Source organism: Tamandua tetradactyla, chromosome 10 (assembly GCF_023851605.1).
Source record: "Tamandua tetradactyla isolate mTamTet1 chromosome 10, mTamTet1.pri, whole genome shotgun sequence".
Lineage (NCBI taxonomy): Eukaryota > Metazoa > Chordata > Mammalia > Pilosa > Myrmecophagidae > Tamandua > Tamandua tetradactyla.
Window position 1 is genome coordinate 33,487,897 of NC_135336.1, and position 12,070 is coordinate 33,499,966.

Below are 12,070 nucleotides of genomic sequence, written 5' to 3' on the forward strand. Positions count from 1 at the left end.
ATGATATCAGCCCTACTCTCTGACCTCTGGGAGACAGGGCTGCAGATTGAGCTCAACCACATGGGTATTGATTCTATCAACCATGCCTATGTAATGAGACCCCCATATAAACTCAGAACACTTAGAGTCACAATGACCTTCCATGATTGAGAAAATATATTGTTGCTGTCAAGAGAGTGATGCTTTCTGACTCCACATGGATAGGAGATGTTTGTGTTTGAGGCCCTCCCAGACATCTCCTTATGTGTTTCTTCTTTTGGCTGCTTCTATCACTATAATAAAACTATAATCATAAGTATACTACTTCCAGTGAATTCTGCCGGTCATTCTAGTGAATTATCAAACCTGAGGGGGTATGGGAATCCACGAATTTGTAGCAAGTTGGCCAAAAGTATAGGGAGTCTGGAACCCCAAAGTTGCAACTAGTGCCTGAAGAATAATGCTATAGAAGATTGTCCTTAACCTGTGGAATATGGCTAACTCCCAGTAGTTGGGGTCAGAATTGAATTGGATTGAGTGAGTTATTTGCAGTCGGAAAGTAGGTTTTGCAATTTTTTCCCTCCAGTTTGTGTCTTGTCTTTTCATTTTCATAACAGCGATCTTCACAGAGCAGAAGGTTTTAATTTTAATAAAGTCCAATTTATCATTTTTTCTTTCATATATCATACTTTTGAGGTTGTATAAGAAGTCATCACTAAATTCAAGGTCGCTTAGATTTTCTCATATGTTATCTTCTAGAAGTTATATAGTTTTGCATTTTGAGTTGATTTTTTGTGGAAGATGTAAGATCTGTGTCTAGATTCTTTTTTCTTTATTTTTTTTGCAAATGGATGACTAGTTGTTTCAGTACCATTTGTGAAAGAATATTCTTTCTCCATTGAAATGCCTTTGCTCCTTTGTCAAAGATCTGTTGATTATATTTGGGAGTCTGTATCTGGGCTCTCTATTCTGTTCCATTAATCTATTTGTTTAATCTTTTTGTCAATACTAAACTGTCTTGACCTCTGTAGGTTTATAGTAAATATTGAAGACAGATGGTATCAATTCTCCAACTTTATTCTTCTTCAATATTACATTGGCTCTGGGTCTTTTGCCATTCTATATAAGCTTCAAAATTAATTTGTCAATATTTGCAAACAACTTGTTGGGATTTTGATTGGGATTGCATTGAAGAATTATATCAGTTTGTGAAGAATTGACTTCTTAACAATATCCATGAATGTTGGCTATTTCTTCATTTATTTAGATCTTCTGTGACTTCTTTAATCAGAGTTTGATAGTTTTCATATAGATATTGAATATATTTTCTTAGATTTGTATCTAAGTATTTCATATTTTTTGGTGCTTGTGTTTTTTATTTCAAATTTCAGTTGTTCAGGGGGGTCCAATGGTAGTTCAGTGGTAGAATTCCCGCCAGCCATGTGGGATGCTTGGGTTCTATTCCCAAGCAATGCACTTCCCAAACAAACAAGCAAACAAGCAAACAAACATGAAAACTCAAATAAAAGTTTAACAAAAGGTGCTGCCCATATCCAGAGTATGTGTCTATTCCAGATAGAACAAATCGCTGCCCCTTCCATGATAGGAGTGGTCCAATGTAATCAGCCTGCCACCATGTAGCTGGCTGATCACCTCAGGGAATGGTGCCATATAGGGGGCTGAGTTTGGGTCTCTGCTGCTGGCAGATTGGGCCCTCAGCAGTGGCTGTAGCCAGGTCAGCCTTGGTGAGTGGAAGTCTGTGTTGCTGAGCCCATGCATAACCTCCATCCCTACCACCATGACCACTTTGTTCATGTGCTCATTGGGCAATGACAGGAGTTGCTGGGGAAAGAGGCTGACTGGTATCCACAGAACAGGTCATCTTATCCACTTGATTATTAAAACCTTCCTCTGCTGAAGTCACCTTCTGGTGTGCATTCACGTGGGACACAAATATCTCCATATTTTCAGCCTACTCAGAAAGATTTATCCACATACCTCTTTCCCAGACCTCTTTGTCACCAGTTTTCCAATCATGCTCTTTCCAAGTCCCTGGCCATCCAGCCAAATCATTAGCAACAGCACATGACTCAGTATACAAATGCACCTCTGGCCAGTTCTCCTTCAAAGCAAAATGAACAACCAGGTGCACTGCCCGAAGTTCTGCCCACTGGGAGGATTTCCCCTCACCACTGTCCTTCAGGAACATCCCGGAAAGGGTTGTAGGGTTGCAGCTGTCCACTTTCGGGTGGTGCCTGCATATCATGCAGAACCATCTGTAAACCAGGCCCAAGTTTCTCTTTCTCAGTCAATTCACTGTAAGGAACTCCCCAAGAGGCCATAGCTCTGTTCTGGGAAAGAGAAGGTAATGTGGCAGGAGTGCAGACCATGGGCATTTGGGTCACTTCCTCACATAACCTACTTGTACCTTCAGGTCCTACTCTGGCCCTATCTCATATATACATTTCCATTTTATGATGGAGTGCTGCTGCATGTGTCCAATTTTATGGCCTGATGGGTCAGACAACCTCCAGCTCATGATAGGCAACTAAGGTGTCATGGTAACTTGGTGGCCCATGGTTAAGCATTCAATATCTACTAAGGTCCAGTAGCAGGCCAAAAGCTGTTTCTCAAAAGGAGAGTAGTTATCTGCAGCAGATGGTAAGGATTTTTCTCCAAATCCTAATGTTCTGCATTGTGATTCTCCTATAGGGGCCTGTCAAAGGCTCCAGACAGCATCTCTGTTTGCCACTGAAACTTCCAGCACCATTGGATCTGCTGGATCATATCGTCCAAGTGGCAGAGCAGCTTGTACAGCAGCCTGGACCTGTCACAGAGCCTCCTATTGTTCAGGTCCCCACTCAAAATTAGCTGCTTTTATGGTCACTTGATAAATGGGCTGGAGTAGCACACCCAAATGAGGAATATATTGTTGCCAAAATTCAGAGAGACCAACTAGGTGTTGTGCCTCTTTTTTGGTCATAGGTGAGGCCAGATGCAGCAATTTATCCTTCACCTCTGGAGGGATATCTCGACAGGTCCCACACCACTGGACTAGAAATTTAACTGAGGTGGAAAGGCCCCTGTATTATTGTTGGATTTATCTCCCAACCTCTGACATACAAATACCTTACCAATAAGTCTAGAATAGTTTCTATTTCTTGCTCACTAGGTTCAATCAACATGATATCATCAATATAATGGACCAGTGTGATGTCTTGTGGGAGGGAAAAATGATCAAGTTCCCTGCAGACAAGATTATGACATAGGTCTGGAGAGTTTATATATCCCTGAGATAGGACAGTGAAAGTATATTGCTGACCTTGCCAGCTGAAAGCAAACTGTTTCTGGTGGTCCTTACAAACAGCTATTGAGAAAAAAGTGTTAGCCAGATCAATAGCTGCATACCAGAACCAGGGGATGTATTGATTTGCTTAAGCAATGATACCACATCTGGAATAGCAGCTGCAATTGGAGTTACCACCTGGTTGAGCTTACAATGATCCACTGTTATCCTCCAAGACTGTTTTCTGCACAGGCCAAATAGAAGAGTTGAATGGGGATTGGGTGGGAATTACCACCCCTGCATCCTTCAAGTCCTTAAGAGTGGCAGTAATCTCTGCAATCCCTCCAGGAATCTGGTATTGCTTCTCATTTACTATTTTGCTAGGTAGGGAAAGTTCTAGTGGCTTCCACTTGGCCTTTCCTACCATAATAGCCCTCCGTCCATGAGTTAGAGAGACATTATGGGGATTCTGCCAGTTGCTCGGTATGTCTATTCCAATTATACATTCTGGAACTGGGGAACTAACTCCAGAATGGGTCTAGGGACCCATTGGACCCACTGTGAGATGGACCTGAGCTAAAACTCCATTGATCACTTGATCTCCACAAGCCCCTACACTGGTGGACTAGAGTTATGTGTTGGGTTCCCTGGAATTAATGTTACTTCTGAACCAGTGTCTAATTATCCTCAAAATACCTGATAATTTCCTTTTCCCCAATGCAGTTACCCTGGTAAAAGGCTGTCGGTCTCCTTGTGTAAGGCTTGTAGGAAGATTAACAGTATAAATTTGTGGCAGTGTAACCCAGGGTCCTCCCCCAAAGGGACTTGGCCTCCCCCTCATTCAAGGGCCTCTGGGTCTGCAAACCATTTCAAGTCTGGAAATTGATTAAGGGGCCGTGACTCTGTGTTTTTGTAATTCAAGTTAGACTTCTGTTCACTTGACCTAGAACTCTTTGTTTACACAGCTCAAACAGGAATTTAGAAGACTGCCCATCTATTGTACTTCTAGGTATCCCCATGATCTACTAGCCAATGCCACAAGTCTCTGGGAGTCAGATTATTTTGACACCTTCTTTGAGTCTGCTGCTCATTATGATAACCATATCCACCTTGTCTTTGGCAATTACTCAATTGCCACCTGGCTTCTGCAACTCGGGATCCAATCACCCCCAGTGTTTAAGGATTCCAGCTCAGTGACAGCAGTTGCCACAGTAATATCTGACCTGCAGAGAAGTGCGACTACAGAACTCTTCAGGGATGATGGCGCTAGTCTCACAAATTTATTTCTCACAGTTCTGGTAAAAGGTGCATCCTCCAGACATATGAGCAGGCTTTCCATGATAAATCCACTCTAAGATTCCAATCTCTCTAAGCCATTGGATCCCTTCATCTACACTATACCAGGGCAGTTCTGGCATTTCAACCTCAGGTAATGTCAGCCACCTTTTGACCCAAGTTTCAGCCATCCATCCAAACAAACTGTTAATGCCTTTTCTAACCCCTCGAGCTATAACATTGTATGCAGGATCTCTGCTTAGTGGGCCCATATCAATAAATTCAGCTGGATCCAGCTTTCTATTCCTCCCACCATTATCCCACACCCTTAAAATCTACTGCCACACATATTCCCCTGATTTCTATCTGTATATTCATGCAATTCTTTTGGAGTATAACATACCTCCTCATGGGTGACACTTTGTCCCTCACCTTTTGGAACCTATTGGAACTTTAGTCTAGTTATAGGTCTGGAAGAAATGATGGGTGGTAGGGATGGGTCATAAAAAGAATTAGAAGTATCTTCCAAGCCATTTGCTTCAGGGCATTCATTTGCAGCTTCATCTGGTGAAACATGATTAATCACTCTAGGACTAATCCCTTCAGGTGGAGGCTGGGAGGCCAACTCCTCAGAGCAGGCTGCAGGTAGGGTGGCTATGTCCTCAAGGCAGACTATTGCAGGGTTATCCATAAAAGACTCAGCATGACCTAGGATTTCAGCCTCTTCACCAACATCATTATCGTATGTTGCCATCCCATTTTTCAAGGTCCCACTCCTTTCCAATCAATGTCCCTACTTTAATGCCAGACACCATAAAGATTGAGATTTCAGCTGATGTTGTAAAGTTGCTACTCTAGCAGTAAGATTCTGAGTCTGATTTTTGGAGCTCTCAAGTCTGCAACTATAGGAAATAATCAGGGCACACATAGAAATATTTACATCTATCACACTGCACATAAACTTCTCATTTGAAGCCTTCAGCTCATCCTTTTCCCTCATTAATGTATACAGCATACGTAGCAACAACCAGCCAATATCTATACCTCCTATTTCCACAAAACTCTGTAAAGTTGTCAAAAACATTACCCCCCAGAGCCTGGCTTCATACAAGAGAAGCATTAGAAGAATCCAGTGGTGGTATTTTGACTATCTCTTTTGCCAGCTCACCCCATGGATTGGCAGTTTCATTCTGATTACAGGAAACAGAGTCCTTAGTGCCTTTGAGTCCAGTCAGAGTAGAAAACCAATCATAAAAAACCATTTTTAAGATTCTGTTTCTTAAGAACTACCCACTGTCATTACTCAAGCTGTATTAGCTAGGGTTCTCTAGAGAAACAGAATCAGCAGGAGATATCCGTAGATAGAAAATTTATAAAAATGTCTCACATAACTGTGGGAATGTAAGTGTCCAAGGACTGTAGGGCAGGCCACAAGCTGGTAACTCTGATGAGGTTCCTCAATGAATTCTCAGGAGAGGCTGGCTGGACAACTGTGGGGATGGAAGAGCCCAAATCCATAGGGCAGGCTGTGATATACTCCACAGGAGAGGCTCATAGCAACAGACAGGCCAGTACTGGCTCAACCAGAAGACTGGGCACTACCACCTGGCCAAGTTGACACATGAATCTAACCATGACACACTGTATAACAATTTGCTCCACAGTAACTTCAATGTCACTGATTCTTTCCTTGGTGTGGTAGTTAGATTTCAATTGTCAACTTGGCCAGGTGAAGGCACCTAGTTCTGTTGCTGTGGCCATGAGCCAATGGTACGTGAACCTCATCTGTTGCTCATTACATCTGCAGTCGGCTAGGAGGTGTGCCTGCTGCAATGAATGATGTTTGACTTAATTGTCTGGTGCTTAAATGAGAGTGTGCGATGTAGCACAGCCCAAGCAGCTCAGCATATCTCGTCTCAGCACTCTCAGCTTAGCCCAGGCCTTTGAATATGCAGAGAGGAATCACCCCGGGGAAAGTTGTTGGAACCCAGAGGCCTGGAGAGAAGGCCAGCAGAGATCACCCTGTGCCTTCCCACGTAAGAAAGAACCTCAGTGGAAAGTTAGCTGCCTTTCCTCTGAAGAACTAATGAAATAAATCCCCTTTTATTAAAAGCCAATCCATCTCTGGTGTGTTGCATTCTGGCAGCTAGCAAACTAGAACACTTGGCCATGTCCAATTTATCAAGACATTCATCTAAGACATTCTTCATTTCTGATTCAGTGTTTTTTTTTTGACATCTAGACTTTCCTTTTGATCGTTTCTTAGAATTTCCTCTTTATGCTTATGTTACCCACTCTTTCTTGCATGTTGTTCACCTTTTCTGCTAGAATTTTTAGCATACTAATCATGGTTATTTTAAATATCCAGTCTAATAATCCCAGTATCTCTACCATATCTGAGTCTAGTTCTATTGTTTACTTTTGTATATGCCTTGATTTTTTTTTTAACATGGGCAGGTACCGGGAATCAAATCCGGGTCCTCTGGCATCGCAGGCAAGCATTCCTGCCTGCTGAGCCACCGTGGCCCACCCTATATGCCTTGATTTTGATGTTGTTGTTGTTAGAAGCTGGACATAATATACCATGTAAAATGAACCAAGGTAAATGTAAAATGGACGTTTCATGTGAGGTTTTATGTTTATCTGACTTAGGAGTTAGTCTGTGTTTACTGTTTGCTGTGACTGTAGGTGTTAGAGGCTTAAATTCCTTCTAAGATCCCTGCTTTTTGTGTCCTGTTGTGTCTGAGCTTTGTAGTTCTTTTTGTTTCAATCCCGTTACTATACAGGATCCCTATTGCTGTCTTGGTAAGGAGTGGAGGGAAGAGAAGTATTATATAACCTATGATTTGGTCTCATTCTTCTAGAGAGCCTTACCCTCTCTCGAAGGGCTGTAACCTTCACAACTCCTCAGCTTTTTTTCTCCCTCTCTCAGGTAGGACAGTAAGGCTGGTGGGGCTTGAATTTGGTATTCCCTTCTCCCAAGTGGGAAGCTGAAAGGGACTAGTGTTCTATAGAACTCAAGTCAATTAAGCTAGGGTAAAATAGTTTTCCCTGAGGGCAGTCTTTTGTTAAGAAGACAGACCACTAAGAGCATATTTCAAAATAGTTACTTTTCCTCTTCCCCTGCTGTAAGTACAAGGGGAATTTCTTCATTCTTCACTATGAGAACCTGGCAGGGCTCTTGGAAATAAAGTCCCCTAAGACTGGGCCCTCATACTCCACCCCGGAGTCTTTAACTCTCAAACCAGTTCACATTAAACCTCCAAAATTCATCAATTACAGTTCAAGTATTCCAAATAGTACTGGATCCAGAGGAGAGTTTCTATTACTGGGTTTCTTCTCCAAATAATTTGTGTTTTCCTTTACCCATCTTTCTCCTGTTTTCAGGACAGAGTTTTGCCCTGTGACCTCAATTCTCTGATGTATCTAAGAAGAGTTATTGTTTTCAGTTTGTTCAGCAATTTCTTTTTGTTGGGATGGGGGAGACAACTTCCAAGCTCCTTGCATGCCAGACCAGAAACCTGAAATTCTTCCAATGAATTTTTTTTTTAATTCCCTTGAGGCTGTGGGATATTTAGAAGTATGCTGTTTAATTTCTATATTAGTTGTTTTGCTGAGAAACAAGCAATAGGAGATATATCTAAAGCAATAAAAATTGGCTCATGAAATTGTGGGAGCTGGCAAGACTAAATTCTGTAGCACAGGTTTGCAGGCTGATTGGCTGAATATTGTGGTTAAGGTGATATTGAAGTCTTGAGTTTGAATTCCTTAGGAGAAGCTGGAAAATGAGAAATTTGGTAAGAGTTAATGTTGAAGTCTTGAGGCAGAAACAATTCTGATCCCTAGAACCCTTCTTGCTCTTAAGACCTCCAACTGACTGGATGAGGCCCACCCACGTTATGGAGGGAGAATCTACTTTCGTTAAAGTCAAATGATTGCAGATGTTAATCTCTACGAAATACTTCTACAGCAACAATTAGGCCAGTGTCTGACCAAGAAATTGGACACCATCACCTTACCAAGTTGACACATAAAATTAACCATTATACTTTCTGAGTGTTTGGACATTTTCCTATAGCTTTCTGCAATTAATTTGCAGTTTGATTCCATTGTGGTTAGAGAACACACCATATATTATTTCAACTCTTATATGCTTGTTGACACTTGTTTTATAGCTTAGTTTATTATCTATTTCTGTATATGTATCATGAGCACTTGAAAAGAATTGGTTATTCTGCTGTTTAGGGTGAAATGTTAATTAGATCCTGCTTGTTAATGGTGTTTTTTAGTTCTCCTGTATCATTGCTGATTTTGTGTACAGGTGTTCTCACAATTGTTGAGAAAGTTGAAGTCTTCAACTATAATTGTGTATGTTTTATTTCTCCTTTCAGTTCTATCAGTTTTTGCTTAGCATATTTTGAAGGGATATTCCTTGGTTAATAGACGTTTAGGATTGTTATGTCTTCTTGATGAACTAACCTTATCATTATGTAATGTCAATCTCTTGTCTTTGGTAATTTTATTTGCTCTGAAGCTTACTTTATATAATAATGATATAATACTCCTGTTTTCTTTTGATTACTATAACTGTTTCCATTGTTTTACTTCTACTTACCTTTATCTCACTTACATTCTTTATGTATGAAGTTAATTTCTTAAAGAGATCATGTAGTTGGATACTGTTTTTAAATTCATTCTACCAACGTATCTTTTATTTGGTGTGTTTAGGCTATGTACATTTAATTTAATTATTAATATGACTGGGCTTACATTTGCTATATTATATTTCGTTTTCAGTTCTTTCTGTTTTTCATCTATCTGTTTTCTTTTTCCTTCCTTGGGGTTTACTTGAACACTTTAGGATTCTGTTTTGATTTATCTATAGTGTTTTTTTAATTTATCTCTTAAGGGAGCTTTTTTAGTGTTTGCTCTAAGTATTACATTAGGTTTACATAACTTACTGTGTCTATTGTATTGCCATTTTACCAGTTTGAATAAAGTGTAGAGACCTTACCTATGGGTCCATTTGCCCTCCTGTTTATAGTTTTCTCAAATATTTTACCTACATACATTAAATCACATCAGACAGTTATGATTTTTGCTTTAATCATCAAACATAATTCAGACACTCAGTAGGAGAAGGGAAATATATTTACCCGTATTTTTACTCTCTTCATTTTAATTTCTCCCTTCCTGATGTTCCAAAATTCCCTCTTTAAACATTCCTGTTTAGAGAACTTCCTTTATATCCTTTTAGGGTAGGTCTGCTAGTGACAACTTCTCTTAGTTCTCCTTCACCTAAGGATGACTTGATCTCCCCTCTTGAAGGATATAGAATTCTGGGTTGACAGTTCTTTTCTTTCAGCATTTGGAAAATGTGACACTTTCTTCTGCCTCCATGATTTCTTATAATCATTCTACTGTCATTCAAATGGCTTCCCCCTACACATAAAGTGTCATTTTTATCTCTTGTTGCTTTCAAGACTTCCTTATATGTTTAGTTTTCAGAAGTTTATCTATATGTCTTAGTATAGATGTCTTTAGGTTTATCCTCTTTGAAGTTTGTCATGTTTTGGGATTGCTCAGCTTCTTGAATCTGTAAGCTTTTTTCTCTTGCCAAATTTGGGAAGGTTTTGGCCATTATTCTTTAGAGTGTTTTTCAGCCCTGCCATCTTTTTCCTCTTCTTATAGGACTCTGAGGATACAATATTAGGTGTCTGAAGCTCTGTGAAAATTTTCCCATTCTCTGTTCTTTCTGCTGCTCACATTGAGTGATTCCTATTCTATCTTCGAGGTAGCTGTTTCTTTTTTTTGTCCCCTTCATTCTGCTGTTGAGCCCATCCATTAGTTTTTACAATTATTATATTTTTAGTTCTAAAATTTCCATTTGGTTCTTCTTTATGCCTCCTATTTCTTTGCTGAGACTTTCTATATCTTTGAGATTTTCTATTCATTTGTTTCAATTGTCTTCCTAATAGTTTGTTGCAGCACTTTTATGATGGTTGCTTTAAAATCCTTATAATTATTTTTTATTTTTTGCTCTTTTCACATTTTTCCTTAATGGTGAATATATATATATACAAAAAAGCAATACGTTTAAAGGCACATCACAATAATTAGTTGTAGAACAGATTTCAAAATTTGGTATGGGTTACAATTCCACAATTTTAGGTTTTTCCTTCTAGCTGCTCCAAGACACTGGAGACTAAAAGAAATATCAATATAATGATTCGGCAATCATACTCATTTGTTAAATCCTATCTTCTCTGTTATAATTCCACCTTCTCTTTTGATCTTTTTCCCCATCATCAGGGGCATTTGGGCTATGCCCATTCTAACTTTTTCATGTTGGAAAGGGCAGTCAAAAATAGGGATGGGGGATGGAACTAGTTGATGTTCTGAAGAGGCTGGCCCCTATGGGTTTCAGGACTTATCTGGCCTATGCACCCATTTGGAGGTTGTGGGTTTCTGGAAAGTAATCCTAGTGCATGGAACTTTTGTAGAATCTCAGATAACATTCTAAGTGTTCTTTAGGATTGGCAGGAATGTTTTTTGTTTGGGGTTTGGCAAACCATGATAAGTAGCAATGTCTACCTGAAGCTTGCATAAGAGTAGCCTCCAGAGCAGCCTCTCAACTCTATTTGAACTTTCTCGGCCACTGTTACCTTATTTATTACAATTTTTCCCCCTTTTTTGTCAGAAAGGCATTGCCAGTCCCACAGTGCCAGGACCAGGCTCATCTCTGGGAGTCATATCCCACATAGCTAGGGAAACTTTCACCCCTCGATGTCATGTCTCATGTAGGGAAGAGGGCAATGATTTCATTTGCAGAGTTGGACTTAGAGAGAGAGAGGCCACATCTGAGCAACAAAAGAAGTCCTCTGGAAGTAACTTTTAACTATAGGTAGGTTATACTTCTCTGCTACATAAATAAGCCTCACAAGAGCAAGCCTCAATACTAAGGGCTTGGCCTCTTGACTTTGAGTCCCAAATGTTTGAGACAATATCGGAGATTTCCCTAGTAGTAAAGTTTAATAGTTCCATATTTTTTTTCCATCCCTCAAGGGACTTTGGAAATCCTTTTTAATTATCTACTCAACTCTGGGATGTAGAGTTTTAGTAAACTATAACTGGGAGTGTTTTAGTAAACTATACAGAATTCTTGTCAGATAGTTCTGACATCTGTGACACCTCTAGATTTTCATCTGCTGATTTATTTTTTTCATTCAGGTAGAGATAATCTTGGTTCCTGATATGATGTGTAATTTTTTTTTAATTAAAATTTGGACTTTTGAGTATGATGTTATGAAACTCTGCATCTTTTATATGTTATTTTTAGCTGACTTTCTCTGACTCCAGCAGAGTAAAGGGGACAGCAGCGTATTATGCAGGTGGAGTTAGAAGTCCAAGTTCATAGTATTCCTCTTTTGATACTGATAGGGAAGGGATTCTTGTTACTGCTGGTCAGTGGTTAGATTTCCAGGTCTTTAGGCCTCTGCTAATTTCACCTTGGCTGGGAAGGGCAGGAAT

At 39.9% G+C, this 12,070-nt stretch overlaps 1 protein-coding gene across 4 annotated transcripts in view; it reads left to right on the forward strand.

The window, feature by feature from the left end:
- Positions 1-12,070, forward strand: part of CFAP44 (cilia and flagella associated protein 44) — a 152,837-nt gene that overhangs the window by 107,130 nt on the left and 33,637 nt on the right. The gene's annotated exons all lie outside the window — the stretch shown is intronic.